Source organism: Tachyglossus aculeatus, chromosome 2 (genome assembly GCF_015852505.1).
Source record: "Tachyglossus aculeatus isolate mTacAcu1 chromosome 2, mTacAcu1.pri, whole genome shotgun sequence".
In the NCBI taxonomy this organism is placed as follows: domain Eukaryota; kingdom Metazoa; phylum Chordata; class Mammalia; order Monotremata; family Tachyglossidae; genus Tachyglossus; species Tachyglossus aculeatus.
The window spans coordinates 96,206,184-96,220,863 of NC_052067.1; positions in this window are offsets into that span (position 1 = coordinate 96,206,184).

Genomic DNA, 14,680 nt, shown 5'->3' on the forward strand with positions numbered 1-14,680 from the left:
TTGGGACCGCCTTCTGGAGGAGGTGAGCTCTCAGTAGGGCTTTGAAGGGGGGAAGAGAGCTAGCTTGGCGGATGGGCAGAGGGAGGGCATTCCAGGCCAGAGGTAAGACATGGGTCAGGGGTCGATGGCGGGACAGGCGAGAACAAGGCCCAGTGAGGAGGTTAGCGGTGGCAAAGGAGCGGAGGGTGCGGGCTGGGCTGGAGAAGGAGAGAAGGGAGGTGAGGTGGGAGGGGGTGAGGTGATGGACAGCCTTGAAGCCAACATTGAGAAGTTTTTGTTTCATGCGAAGGTTGATTGGCAACCACTGGAGATTTTTGAGGAGGAGAGTTGACATGCCCAGAGCGCTTCTGTAGAAAGTTAATAAGGACAGCAGAGTAAAGTACAGACTGAAGTAGGGAGAGACAGGAGGATGGGAGATCAGAAAGGAGGCCAATGCAGTAATCCAGTCGGGATAGGATGAGAGACTGAACCGACAAGGTAGCGGTTTGGATGGAGAGGAAATGGTGGATCTTGCAATGTTGTGAAGGTGAGATCGGCAGGTTTTGGTAATGGGTTGGATGTGTGGGGTGAATGAGAGAGCGGAGTCAAGGATGACACCAAGGTTGCGGGTTTGTGTGACAGGAAGGACAGTAGTGTCATCCACGGTGATGGGGAAGTCAGGGAGAGGATAAGGTTTGGGAGGGAAGATAAGGAGCTCAGTCTTGGACATGTTGAATTTTAGGTGGCGGGCAGACATCCAGGTGGGAATGTCCTGAAGGCGGGAGGAGATACAAGCCTGGAGGGAGGGAAAGAGGACAGGGAGGAGATCTAGATTATTCATATCAATTTCTGTCTCCCCCTCTAGACTTTAAGCTCGTATGTTGTTAGCCCATTGTCTAGACTGTGAGCCTGTTGTTGGATAGGGACCGTCTCTATTTGTTGCCGACCTGTACTTCCCAAGCACTTAATATAGTGTTCTGCACACAGTAAGCGCTCAATAAATACGATTGAATGAATGAATGAATGAATGAATGAATGTTGTTGTTGCTGTCGTAATGGTATTTGCTAAGTGCTTACTATTTGCACTGTCCTAAGCACTGGAGTAGATACAAGTAAGATTGAAAGTAGTTTATATCCTACGTGGGTCTCCCAGTCTTAGTCCCCATTTTACAGATGAGGTAACTGAGGCCCGGAGAAGTGAAGTGACTGCCCAGGGTCACACAGTAGAGAATTAGAGGAGCTGGGATCAGAAGCCAGGTCCTTCTGATTTCCTGGGCCCGGGGTCTATCTTTTAGACTGTGAGCCCATTGTTGGGTAGGGACCGTCTCTATATGTTGCCGATTTGTACTTCCCAAGCGCTTAGTACAGTGCTCTGCACACAGTAAGTGCTCAATAAATATGATTGAAAGAATGAATGAACAGGCCACGCTGATTGCACCACCCTGTGTGGGCAAGGAACGTGTTTACCCACTGTGGTCTATTGTACTCTTCCCAAGTACAATATTTTGGGCATCCAAAGGGGGATCTGGGGCCACCTAACACAACTCTGAGTTCTCTAGCCTGAGAGAGGAGGAATTCATTTGGATTTCTGGGCTCATATTGATGAGTTGAATAAGCCAACTCTCGCTCCTCATCTTTCTCTCCCACGAGGAGCAGCCGGGGGTGAAGAGTGGGGGATGAGTTGAGGCTCCTTAGCTCCCCTGATGTAATTCAGGAGCCACTAGAATCTTCATAGTCTGGAACTGAAGAGTGGACACAGGTATTTTCTTCAGCTCAGATTGTAAATTCCATGGAGGCAAGGATCATTTCTCTGGTCTAATTACCTAGTCCTAAACACCTTGTTTGGTCTGTAGGCCAGCTGTTAATTTGATTTCCAACCAAATACAGCTAAAAAAGCCCCCTGAAAAGCTGCCAAAATCCCTCACCTAATTTTGACCTTACCCTTTTGTGCATAGCTCTAGTCAGTCAATCAATCAAGACTGTAAACTTGTTGTGGGCAGGGAATGAGTCTATTACATTGTTGTATTGTACTCTCCCAACTGCTTAGTACAGGGCTTGCACACAGTAAATGCTCAATAAATACAAAGGATTGATTAGCACTGTGTTTGCTACAGTGCTCTTCATACAGTCAGAACTCAATAATTGTGATTGAATGATTGACTTCAATGAGAAGAAGGTGGAGAGGGCCACAGTCCACCCCCCAGCCCCCCACCTCTGGCGATGTGATCACCTGGATTTCAATTAAGAACAATTCCACATCTCCCTGGGGATCCTGCTGACTCCCCACCCTGGCAGCAGTTGAAACAGCTCAGCGCGTCTGATGGCTCCCAGGAAAAGCCACTGTTTATGGTGCCATTAAACCGATAGGAAAAGCAGCGTGGGCCGCTGTTGAGGCTTGCCTGAGTCTGCAGATCCAGGGTCTAGTCTGCTGCGGGATCAGAGGGGCGAACAGGCCCGGGATGAAACGGCTGCTCAAGCTACTGATTTCAGCAGCGGAAAAGAAAAAAAGCAAAGAAAAAAGATGAGAAAAGGAATGGTACTTTATGCAGTTTGATGCCAGTGGTACTTTATGCCAGTGGTATTTGATAAACACTTACTATGTGCCAGGCACTGTAGTAAGTGCTGGGGAGATAATAATAATAAGAAGAAGAAGAATCGGATTTGTTAAGCTCTTACTATGTGTGAAGCACTGTTCTAAGCACTGGGGGGATACAAGGTGATCAGGTTGTCCCACATAATAATAATAATAATAATAATGATGGCATTTGTTAAGCACTTACAATGTGCAAAGCACTGTTCTAAGTGCTGGGGGAGTTTACAAGGTGATCAAGTTGTCCCAAAGGGGGCTCTACAGTTTTAATCCCCATTTTACAGGTGAGGGAACTGAGGCCCAGAGAAGTGAAGTGACTTGCCCAAAGTCACACAGCTGACAGTTGGCAGAGCTGGGATTTAAACCCACGATCTCTGACTCTAAAGCCCGGGCTCTGGGGCTCACAGTCTTCATCCTCATTTTCCAGATGAGGTTACTGAGGCACAGAGAAGTTAAGTGACTTGCCTCAAGTCACACAGCTGTGAAGTGACGGAGCTGGGACTACATTGGAACTCAGATCCTTCTGACCCCAGGTCCGGAGCCCACTGTTGGGTAGGGACTGTCTCTATATGTTGCCAACTTGTACTTCCCAAGCGCTTAGTACAGTGCTCTGCACACAGTAAGCGCTCAATAAATACAATTGATGATGATGTGGTTTCTCCCTTTCTCAACACACTAGGATCCACTCTCATAGAACCCATCTAGCAATTCTGAAGGAAGATGAATTCCTAAAATGACTTCTGCTGCTACCAAAACAGGAGCAGATTAAATACATTACATTTAGCCTTCTCTTATGGAATTTATTAATCCCTTTCTCTGTGCCAGGCTCAGTATCTCCTGGTGTAGATAAAAGATAATTAGGTGACACAGTCCCTGTCCCACATGAAGCTCACGGTCTTAATCCCTGGTTTACAGGTGACGTAACGGAGGCACAGAGATAAGTGACTTGTCCAAGGTTGCACAGCAGACAAGTGGCCTTGGGCAAGTCACTGAAACTTCTAATGTGGGCTTTAAATGGTTCATTTTAACTGGTGGGCTGAGGCTGCCAGGAACTGGCTTTTCACCGGGGGCCTGTGTTGTTTCGTCAGAGCAGAGCTGTGTAGGGAGGGTGAATTTCTGCTCTGTTCTGCCTCTTTCCCCACCGGCCTCTGAACGCTCTCCCCCTCCTCTCCATCTCGGCCCCTCACCCGACCTCCTGGAAGGTCACTACGCTGTGTGAGGCCCTCCATTCATGAGCCGGAGCGAGCCCCTTCTGCGGAGAAAGAAAGGTGCCTTGTTTCTGCTTTCCCAGAAAGACCTTTTTCATCTTCCTCGCTCTGCAGCTCAGCGTGGGGAGTGGAGGAAGAGGGCTTCGGTCCTCCCCGTTTCCAGCTTCTCAGACTCCTGAGTCCTCAGACCAAATTCTGGGAAAGCGGCGTGGCCGAGCGGATAGAGCCCGGGCCTGGGAGCGAGAAGGACCTGGGTTCTAATCCCGGCTCCGCCGCTTTGCTGTGTGATCTTGGGCAAGTTACTTCACTTCTCAGTGCCTCCGTTGCCTCACCTGTAAAATGAGGATTAAGACTGTAAGCCCCCATGGGACAGGGACTGCATCCAACCCGATTTGCTTGCTTATTACAGTGCCTGGCACACACTAAGCACTTAACAAATACCGCAATTATCACTATTAATATTGTCCACCTCTGTGAGAAGCAGGGACAGGGCACCTATGGATGGGATATTAGGCCGATAAATACATGCCCACAAGAAAGGCCCACTAACAAGGCGGAAGAGAAAGAGGCCAGGGAGAGAGAGAGTTGAGCTCGTTGTGGGCAGGGAATGTATCTGTTTGTTGTTATATTGTACTCTTTCAATAGCTTAGTACAGTGCTTTGCACACAGTAAGCCCTCAATAAATACAGTTGAAAAAGTAAATGAAGGATAGGGGTTTGGCCTGAACTTCTGACTCTGCTTTATAGAGATGCCTGAGTCAACAGGGCCTTTCATTCCCAACATCATCATTCATTCATTCATTCAATCGTATTTATTGAACGCTTACTGTGTGCAGAGCACTGTACTAAGCACTTGGGAAGTACAAGTTGGCAACGTACAGAGAGAGTCCCTACCCAACAGAGGGCTCACAGTCTAGAAGGGGGAGAAAGACAACAAAACAAAGCATACTAACAAAATAAAATAAATAGAATAGTAAATATGTACAAGTAAAATAGAGTAATAAGGTAAGTAATAAAGTAAATAAAGTAATAAAATGAAATAAAGTAATAAAGTAATCATCAGCATTGACTAAGCTCATCTCTAGGCAAATGCATTCTACTAAACCCCTACAGTATGCAGAGCACAGTACAGAGCACTACAGTACTCAGAACAAATAATAATAATAGAGGTATCTGTGAAATGCTTACTATGTGCCAAGCACTGTTCTAAGCACTGGGGGAAATGCAAGGTTATCAGGTTGTCCCAGGTGGGGCTCACATTCATCGTCCCATTTTACAGTTGAGGTAACTGAGGCACAGAGAAGGGAAGTGACTTGCCCAAAGTCACAGCTAAGTGGTGGAGTCAGGATTAGAACCCATAACCTCTTTCCACTAAGCCACACTGTTTCTCTAAATGTACCTGCCACTATGTTGCATTTTACTCTCCCAGGTAAGCGCATAGTAAGCACTCGATAAATGCCACTGAAGTTAATTCTCAGCACCTACAGTCAGTCAGTCAATCGTATTTACTGAGCGCTTACTGTGTGTAGAGCATCATCATCATCATCAATCGTATTTATTGAGCGCTTACTGTGTGCAGAGCACTGTACTAAGCGCTTGGGAAGTCCAAGTTGGCAACATATAGAGACGGTCCCTACCCAACAGTGGGCTCACAGTCTAGAAGGGAGAGACAGAGAACAAAACCAAACATACTAACAAAATAAAATAAATAGAAGAGATCTGTACAAGTAAAATAAATAAATGAGTAATAAATATGTACAAACATATATACATCTATACAGGTGCTGTGGGGAAGGGAAGGAGGTAAGACAAGTGCCATCATTATTAACACACGCTCTCTTAACTCCGTCGTGCTGCTTCTCTAAGCTTTGTTAATCTCTCCAACCAGCTCTGGAATATTCACGTCAACACCGAGACTCGTCCGCAGGAACCCTTTGCAAGTTGGCTCGACAGTCTTCAGGTGAGAGCTTTGCGAAGGGCAAAATACGGTCTCCGTTGTTTATTCAGGGAGCTTTTCCATTCATTCAATCATATTTATTGAGCGCTTACTGTGTGCAGAGCACTGTACTAAGCGCTTGGGAAGTCCAAGTTGGCAACATCTACAGCACAGTACTAAGCTCTTGGTAGAGTACAATAGAGCAATAAACAGACACATTCACGCAGCACACAGCACTGAGCCCCTACAGAGTGCTGTACTGAGCATTTACAATATACAGAGCAGTATATTGAGCATCTATAGTATGCAGGGCACTGCATGTGGAGGCCTTCCCAGACTGAGCCCCTTCCTTCCTCTCCCCCTCGTCCCCCTCTCCATCCTCCCATCTTACCTCCTTCCCTTCCCCACAGCACCTGTATATATGTATATGTGGTTGTACATATTTATTACTCTATTTATTTATTTATTTTACTTGTACATATCTATCCTATTTATTTTATTTTGTTGGTATGTTTGGTTTTGTTCTCTGTCTCCCCCTTTTAGACTGTGAGCCCACTGTTGGGTAGGGACTGTCTCTATGTGTTGCCAATTTGTACTTCCCAAGCACTTAGTACAGTGCTCTGCACATAATAAGCGCTCAATAAATACGATTGATGATGATGATGATGATGAGGCACCTCCACTATGCTGAGCATCATACTGATCAGTTACATTTTGCTGAGCGCTGAAGTAAGCTCCTCCAGTATGCAGTGCACAGTACTGGGCTGCTATGAAATGCAGAGGATCGCACTTGGCACCTACTATTATGTGGGCACTGTAGTGACTACCTATTTTATACCGAGCGCTATCCTGAGAGCCGAGTGTGTGTGGAATGCCGAACAAGATGTTTAAAGGCCATTTATATTTGTGCATATTTATTACTCTATTTATTTTATTTGTACATACTTATTACTCTATTTATTTTACTAATGATGTGTCTATAGCTGTAATTCTATCTATTCTGATGGTATTGACACCTGTCTACTTATTTTGTTTTGTTGTCTGTCTCCCCCTCCTAGACTGTGAGCCCGTTGTTGGGTAAGGACCGTCTCTATATGTAACCTATTTGTACTTCCCAAGCACTGCACACAGTAAATGCTCAATAAAGAGAGAAGCAGCGTGGGCTCGGTGGAAAGAGCCCGGGCTTGGGAGTCAGAGGTCATGGGTTCAAATCCCGGCTCTGCCAACTGTCAGCTGTGTGACTTTGGGCAAGTCACTTCACTTCTCTGGGCCTCAGTTACTTCTTCTGTAAAATGGGGATTAAGATTGTGAGCCCCGCTTGAGACAACCCGATCACCTTGTAACCTCCCCAGAGCTTAGAACAGTGCTTTCATTCATTCATTCAATCGTATTTATTGAGTGCTTACTGTGTGCAGAGCACTGTACTAAGCGCTTGGGAAGTACAAGTTGGCAACATATAGAGATGGTCCCTACCCAACAGCGGGCTCACAGTCTGGAAGGGGGAGACAGAGAACAAAACCAAACATACTAATAAAATAAAATAATAGAATAGATATGTACAAGTAAAATAAATAAATAAATAGAGTAATAAATATGTACAAACACATATACATATGTCAAATAAATAAATAGAGTAATAAATATGTACAAACTCATTCATTCAATCGTAGTTGAGTGCTTACTGTGTGCAGCGCACTGTACTAAGCGCTTGGAAAGTTCAAACCCGATTTCACTGCTCCCCTGAGCAGGGTGAGCAGGAGGGGAGCTAGCAGAGATGGGAAGGGGAAGGGGGAGTCTCTTTACAAGGATGATTTTTTTTTTAAATGGTATTTTTTACAAGTTTACAATGTGCTACGCATGGGGACAGAGACAGGATAGGATCATCCTATCCTTCCCTTCCCCACAGAACCTGTATATATGTATATATGTTTGTACATATTTATTACTCTATTTATTTATTTATTTTACTTGTACATATCTATTCTATTTATTTTATTTTGTTAATATGTTTGCTTTTGTTCTCTGTCTCCCTCTTCTAGACTGTGAGCCCACTGTTGCGTAGGGACCGTCTCTATATGTTGCCAACTTGTACTTCCCAAGCGCTTAGTACAGTGCTCTGCACACAGTAAGCACTCAATAAATACGATTGATTGATTGATTGATTGATCATCAGGTTGGAGAAGGTTCCCGTCCCACAGGAGGCTCACAGTCTAGGTAGGAGGGAGTAGGATGGGAAGCAGCATGGTTCAGTGGAAACAGCCTGGGCTTTGGAGTCAGAGGTCATCGGTTCAAATCCATGCTCCACCCCTTAGTCACTGTGTGACTTTGGGCAAGTCACTTAACTTCTCTGTGCTTCAGTGACCTCATCTGCAAAATGGGGATTAAGACTGTGAACCCCACGTGGGGCAGCCTGATCACCTTGTAAACTTCCCCAGTGCTTAGAATAATGCTTTGCACATAGTAAGTGCTTAATAAGTGCCATTATTATAATTAATAAATACGACTGAAGGAATGAATTTAGAAGGAGCATAAAGCACATTCCCTGCCCTTGAGGAGCTTTCAATCTAATAAGGGAGTCCATAGATACAAACTGATGAATGCACCACATTAAAAAGAGCTTCATAGTAGATTAAGTGGTTAGTACAGAGCTCTGCACACAGCTCTCAATAAATATGATTGAATGAATATAGACAATGCACGTATGTACGTGATAGAGCAATAACAAATGGATAATCAAAAGCCAATTAAAATCATATTAAAATACAATTGAAAAGCCAGAATGCTGAAATGCCTGAAGTTCCAGTATAACTAGGGAAGTGGAGGGTTCAAATGAGGAAGACCCGCTGGAAGAGGTGACTTTCGAAGAGAGTTTTAAATAATAATAATAATAATATTTTAAGTGCTTATTATATTCCAGGAACTGTACTAAGCGCTGGGGTGGATACAAGCAAATCAGACTGGACACAGTCTCTGTCCCATGTGGGGCTCACAGTCTCAATCCCCATTTTACAGATGAGGTAATTGAGGCACAGAGAAGTTAAGTGGCCTGCTCAAGATCACACAACAGACAAGTGGCGGAGCCGGGATTAGAACCCATGACCTCTGACTCCTGGGCGCGTGCTCTATCCACTAGGCCACACTGCTTAAAGGCAGGGAGGGATGAGGCTGAGTGGATGGACCTCATTCCAGGAATAGGGAAAGGTGTGAACAGAGGATTAGAGGCTGGAGAATTGAAAGGGAGGAGCAGCGATGACTGTGCTTGGGGCAGAAGCAGAGTGTGAGCAGAGTGTTGCCATAAGGATTCTGGGCTAAGGTGAGGCTGAAATGAAAGGTTTCCCTGAGCGCTTAGTACAGTGCTCTGCAGACAGACCCTGACCCTGACTGACCCTGGAACTCAACAAAGCCATCTTTCCTGGAGACTCGAAGGCGGAATATCCCAGGGGCTGATCATCTCTGATCAAAGATTTGCTCCCTTTATTCACCTCTCCTTTAGCCCCACAACTTTATGTATATATTCATAATTTATTTATTTATTAATATTGATGCCTTTCTCCCCCTCTAGACAGTGAGCTTGTTGTGGGCAATAATAATCATAATGGCATTTATTAAGCGCTTACTATGTGCAAAGCACTGTTCTAAGTGCTGGGGAGGTTACAAGGTGATCAGGTTGTCCCACGGGGGGCTCACAGTCTTAATCCCCATTTTCCAGATGAGGTAACTGAGGCACAGAGAAGTGAAGTGACTTGCCCAAAGTCACACAGCTGACAATTGGCGGAGCCAGAATTTGAACCCATGACCTCTGACTCCAAAGCCCGTGCTTTTTCCACTGAACAGGTCTGCCAGCTCTCTAATATTGTACTCTCCCAAGCACTTAGAACAGTGCTCTGACCACAGTAAGCACTCAATAAATAAGCGGCACAGCCTGATGGATAGAGCATTTCCCTGGGAGTCAGAAGGACCTGGGTTCTAATCCCGGCTCTGCCACTTGTCTGCTGCATGACCTTGGACAAATCACTTAATTTCTCTGTGCCTCCGTTCCCTCATTTGTAAAATGGGGATTAAGACTGTGAGCCCCACGAAGGACAGGGACTGTGTCCAACCTGATTAACTTGTATCTATCCCAGCTCGTAGTAAAGTGCCTGGCCCATAGTAAGCATTTAACAAGTACCACTTAAAAACTAAATAAATAAATACAATTGATGGACTGAACAGAGATGCCTAGAGCACATAGTCTGTTTTCCTTGCAGGGATGTAGGTGAGCAGAGAAGGTGCCCAGGGCTGCGTGAAGGAGTTACACTCCCTCTGTTTCCACTGTATGCACAGAATAAGTGCTTAGGGCAGTGCTTTGCCCACAGTAAGCACACAATAAATATGATTAATAGTAATTATTATTATTGATGAGCTGCCTGCAGTTGTCACTCTCTGTTACACTATCTCTTCCTTCGGGGCGGAGAAGGAGGGGGTGGCTTCCCAGAGCCTCTTGGGAAGCACAGAATCCCAGGGGATTGAGAGGTCGGGGGGAAGTGTACTCACAGTAACAAGCCGGGAAAACTTTTCTGAGGGAAACCTTGCCTGGCATTAGTTCAGACGGCTCATGAGAAGCAGGTGGGGGTGAGTGGAGTGAAGCTAAATTACAGGTCATTACCAAAAATAATGGGAACCCAGCGCCAAAGGGAGGAATTAAACCATCTGTGGAAGAGTCTTGCGTCATTTGGGAATGTTAGGCCAACAATGGAGAAAAGAAATGTATAAAGGACCATAACCCCAAAGGTCTCTGTTTCAGGGACAGGAGGCTGAGGAGTAGAAATAGTCCTCCCACCAAAGTCTTATTCATTCATTCATTCAATCGTATTTATTGAGCACTGACTGTGTGCAGAGCACTGTACTAAGCGCTTGGGAAGTACAAGTTGGCAACATATAGAGACGGTCCCTACCCACCGGTGGGCTCACAGTCTAGAAGGAGGAGACAGAGAACAAAACAAAACATACTAACAAAATAAAATAAATAGAATAGATATGTACAAATAAAATAAATAAATAAATAGAGTAATAAATATGTACAAACATATATACATATATACAGGTGCTGTGTGGGGGGGGGAAGGAGGTAAGGCGGGGGGGTGGAGAGGGGAAAGAGGGGGAGAGGAAGGAGGGGGCCCAGTGTGGGAAGGCCTCCTGGAGGAGGTGAGCTCTCAGTAGGGCCTTGAAGGGAGGAAGAGAGCTAGCTTGGCGGATGTGCGGAGGGAGGGCATTCCAGGCCAGGGGGATGACGTGGTCTGGGAGTCGATGACGGGACAGGCGAGAACAAGGCACAGTGAGGAGATTAGTGGCAGAGGAGCAGAGGGTGCGGGCTGGGCTGTAGAAGGAGAGAGGCAATCCCAGCCAGACAGTCTCTGGGGAAGTGAAGGAGTTCGTATGGCTAAGGGCAACACATCACACTAAAGGTAAAACCACAGGAACACCTGGCCTGCTGTGGTTAAGAATCTTCTCCCTCCTGTCCCCTCCTCTGTTCTCCACTAGAAGATAATGCAGGATATTGGTGGCCATTCATTCATTCACTTATTCAATCATATTTATTAAGCACTTACTGTGTGCAGTACAATAGAACAATAAAGAGTGACAATCCCTGATCACAATGAGCTCATAGTCTAGGGGGGGGGGGGAGACAGACATCAGTACAAATAAATAGACAACAATACAGATAAATAAAATTACAAATACATACATAAGTGCTGTGGGCTGGGGTCGGGGGGAAGCAAAGGGAGCAAGTCAGGGCGACATGGGAAGGGAGTGGGAGATGAGGAAAAGTGGGGCTTAGTCTGGGAAGGCCTCTTGGAGGAGATGTCCCTTCAGTAAGGCTTTGAAGGAGAGGAGAGTCATTGTCTGGCGGATTTGAGGAGGGAGGGCATTCCAGGCCAGAGGCAGGATGTGGGCTAGGGGCTGGCGACAAGACAGATGAGATTGAGGCACAGGGAGAAGGTTAGCACCAGAGGAGCAAAGTATGCAGACTGGATTGTAGAACCGAGAGAAGTGAGGTGAGGTAGGAGAGGCCAAGGTGATGGAGAGCTTTAAAGCCAATCATGAGGAGTTTTTATTTGATACAGAGGTGGATAGGCAACCACTGGAGATTTTTGAGGAGGTGGGTAACATGTCCTGAATGTTTCTATAGGAAAATTATCCGAGCAGCAGAGTGAAGTATGGACTGGAGTAGGGAGAGGCAGAAGGTTGGGAGTTCAGCACAGAGGCTGATGCAGTAATCTAGGCAGGATACGATGATTGTATTAACGTGGTAGCAGTTTGGATGGAGAGGAAAGGGTGGATTTTAGCAACGTTGTGAAGGTGGGACTGACAGGATTTGGTGAAAGATTGAATATGTGAGTTGAATGACCGAGAGGATTCAAGGATAATGCCAGGGTTATGGGCTTGTGAGACCAGAAGGATGGTGGTGCTATCTACAGTAACGGGAAAGTCCAGGACAGGAGAGGGTTTAGGAGAAAAGATAAGGAGCTTTGTTTTGGACATGTTAAATTTGAGGTGACAGGAGGAAATCCAAGTAGAAGATGTCTTGAAGGCAAGAGGAGATGCGAGCCTGAAGACAGGGAGAGAGATCAGGGGAGGAGGTGCATCATCCTTATAGAGATGGTAGTTGAAGTCATAGGAGTGAATGAGTTCTCCAAAGGAGTGAGTGTAGTTGGAGAATAGAAGGGGACTGAGAACTGACCTTGAGGGACCCCCACAGTTAGGGGGTGGGAGGCAGAGGAGGAGCCCTTAAAGGAGGCTGAGGATGAACGTCCAGAGAGATAAGAGGAGAACCAGGAAAGAACAGAGTCAGTGAAGCCAAGTTTAGGTAACGTATCCAGGAGAAGGGGGTGGTCCACAGTGTCAAAGGCAGCTGAGAGGTGAGGAGGACTTGGATGGAGAAGAAGCCACTGGATTTGGCAAGAAGGAGATTACTGGTGACCTTGGAGAGGGCCGTTTCAGTGGAGTGAAGAGGACAGAAGCCAGATTGGAGGGGGTCCAGGAGATATTTAGAGGAGAGGAATTTGAGATAGCGCGTACAGACGACTCACTCAAGGAGTTTGTCCAATCGCTGAAGAGGCAGCAGGGGCTCCAGAGACGTCCTGAATGCCTGAGCAACCTATTCAGAATGCACAGTTCACCCTGAGTGAGGAAAGTGCCCTGAAAGTCATGGAGACTTCTCACTCTCTCTAAAAGGCCTCCCCGGGGGTCTGTAACTGGTAATAATATTCATAACACTAATAATATTGGTATTTGTTAAGCCATCCCTAGTACTATAGTATAGTATATATATAATATAATATATATAGTAACATATATAGAGAGAGAGAGATATCCTCAGTACAACACACTACATCCCCTAGGTCCCTAATTTAGGGCACTAGACACAGAGAGGAATATTTCAGTGTCTTACAGACAGTAAGAGCCCAGTAAATACTAGTGAAAGAATGAATGGGAGGATAATTACGGCATTGATTCAGCACTTACTACATCCTAAACCCTGGGGTAGAGACAAGCTTATCATATATCATCATCATCATCATCATCATCTTCTTCTTCTTCTTCTTCTTCTTCTTCTTCTTCTTCTTCTTCTCCTTCTCCTTCTTCTTCTTCTTCTTCTTCTTCTTCTTCTTCTTCGTCTTCTTCTTCGTCTTCTTCTTATTCTTCTTCTTCCTCTTCCTCTTCCTCCTCCTCCTCCTCCTCCTCCTCTTCCTCTTCCTCCTCTTCTTCCTTTCCTCTTCTTCTTCTTCTTTCTTCTTCTTCTTCTTCTTCTTCTCCTTCTTCTTCTCCTTCTTCTTCTCCTTCTTCTTCCCCTTCTCCACACTGAGGTAGATACAAGTAAATCAATTTGGACACAGTCGCTGTCCCACATGGAGCTCACAATCTAAATCCCCATTTTACAGATGAGGTAACAGAATAATTGTAGTTGTGGTATTTGTTTAGTGCTTACTGTGTGTCAGGTACTGTACTAAGCTCTGGGGTGGATACAAACACATAAGGTTAGAAACAGTCGCTATTCCACATGGGGCTCCCAGTCTTAATCTCCATTTTACAGATGAAGGTACTGAGGCCCATAGAAGTGAAGCGACTTGCCCAAGGTCACATAGCAGACAACTGGTGGAGCTGAGATCAGAACCTAGTCCTCTTGACTCCCAAGCCCATGCTCTATCCACTAAGCCACGCTGCTTCTCATTGCTCAGTTGTCCACTGGAGGTTGCTCAGTAAGCTTAGAAGGGGAAATGGTGAGGCCTACACATTGTCAAGGCCCCCCCGCCACCACATCCCAATTCTCTGCCCAGTCTCTGGCCCAAGGATTACTCATTCATTTATTCAATCGTTTATTGAGCACTTGCTGTGTGCAAAACATTATACTAAGCTCTTGGGAGAGTCCATTGCAACAATAAATAGAAGCTGAGAATCCCAGGACACCCCAGGCTGATGTCAGGAGGTGGCACAGCTCATTGTTTCCATTAGGGTTACTGCATGTAAGCTTGTACTCACAGAGAATGGCCACCTACATTGCCGGTGATGCCACGACCAAAACCAGAAAGATTTCACCGTGGCATCTCCTTTCCCACCCACCGGTGTTTACCTCTTTTATCTTCTTTAGGCCGAGGCTGCTGAAAAATTGACTGCGTGTTTGGGGCTTGTCATAGCTTGAGAGCTAAATCTTTCCTGAATTCTTTTTATTTAATGAAAAGTTGTCAGGCTTGTCTCAGCACCAAGTAGGAAACAGAGACCAGGGACATTTTCCTGGCATGCAGGAGTAAACTTCTACAGGAAGTTTCATCCATAAGTGACTACTTGTGCCGGACTGGTCTCTAAATAAAGCTCTGCTCCCCCCGAGGTACAATGAGAAACATCCTGGCAGGTGCCGGGACCGGAGGAGACCCAGGAGAGAGGAATAGACAAGATGACAAGCCAGGTCAGAGGCTGAGGCTTCAGAGAC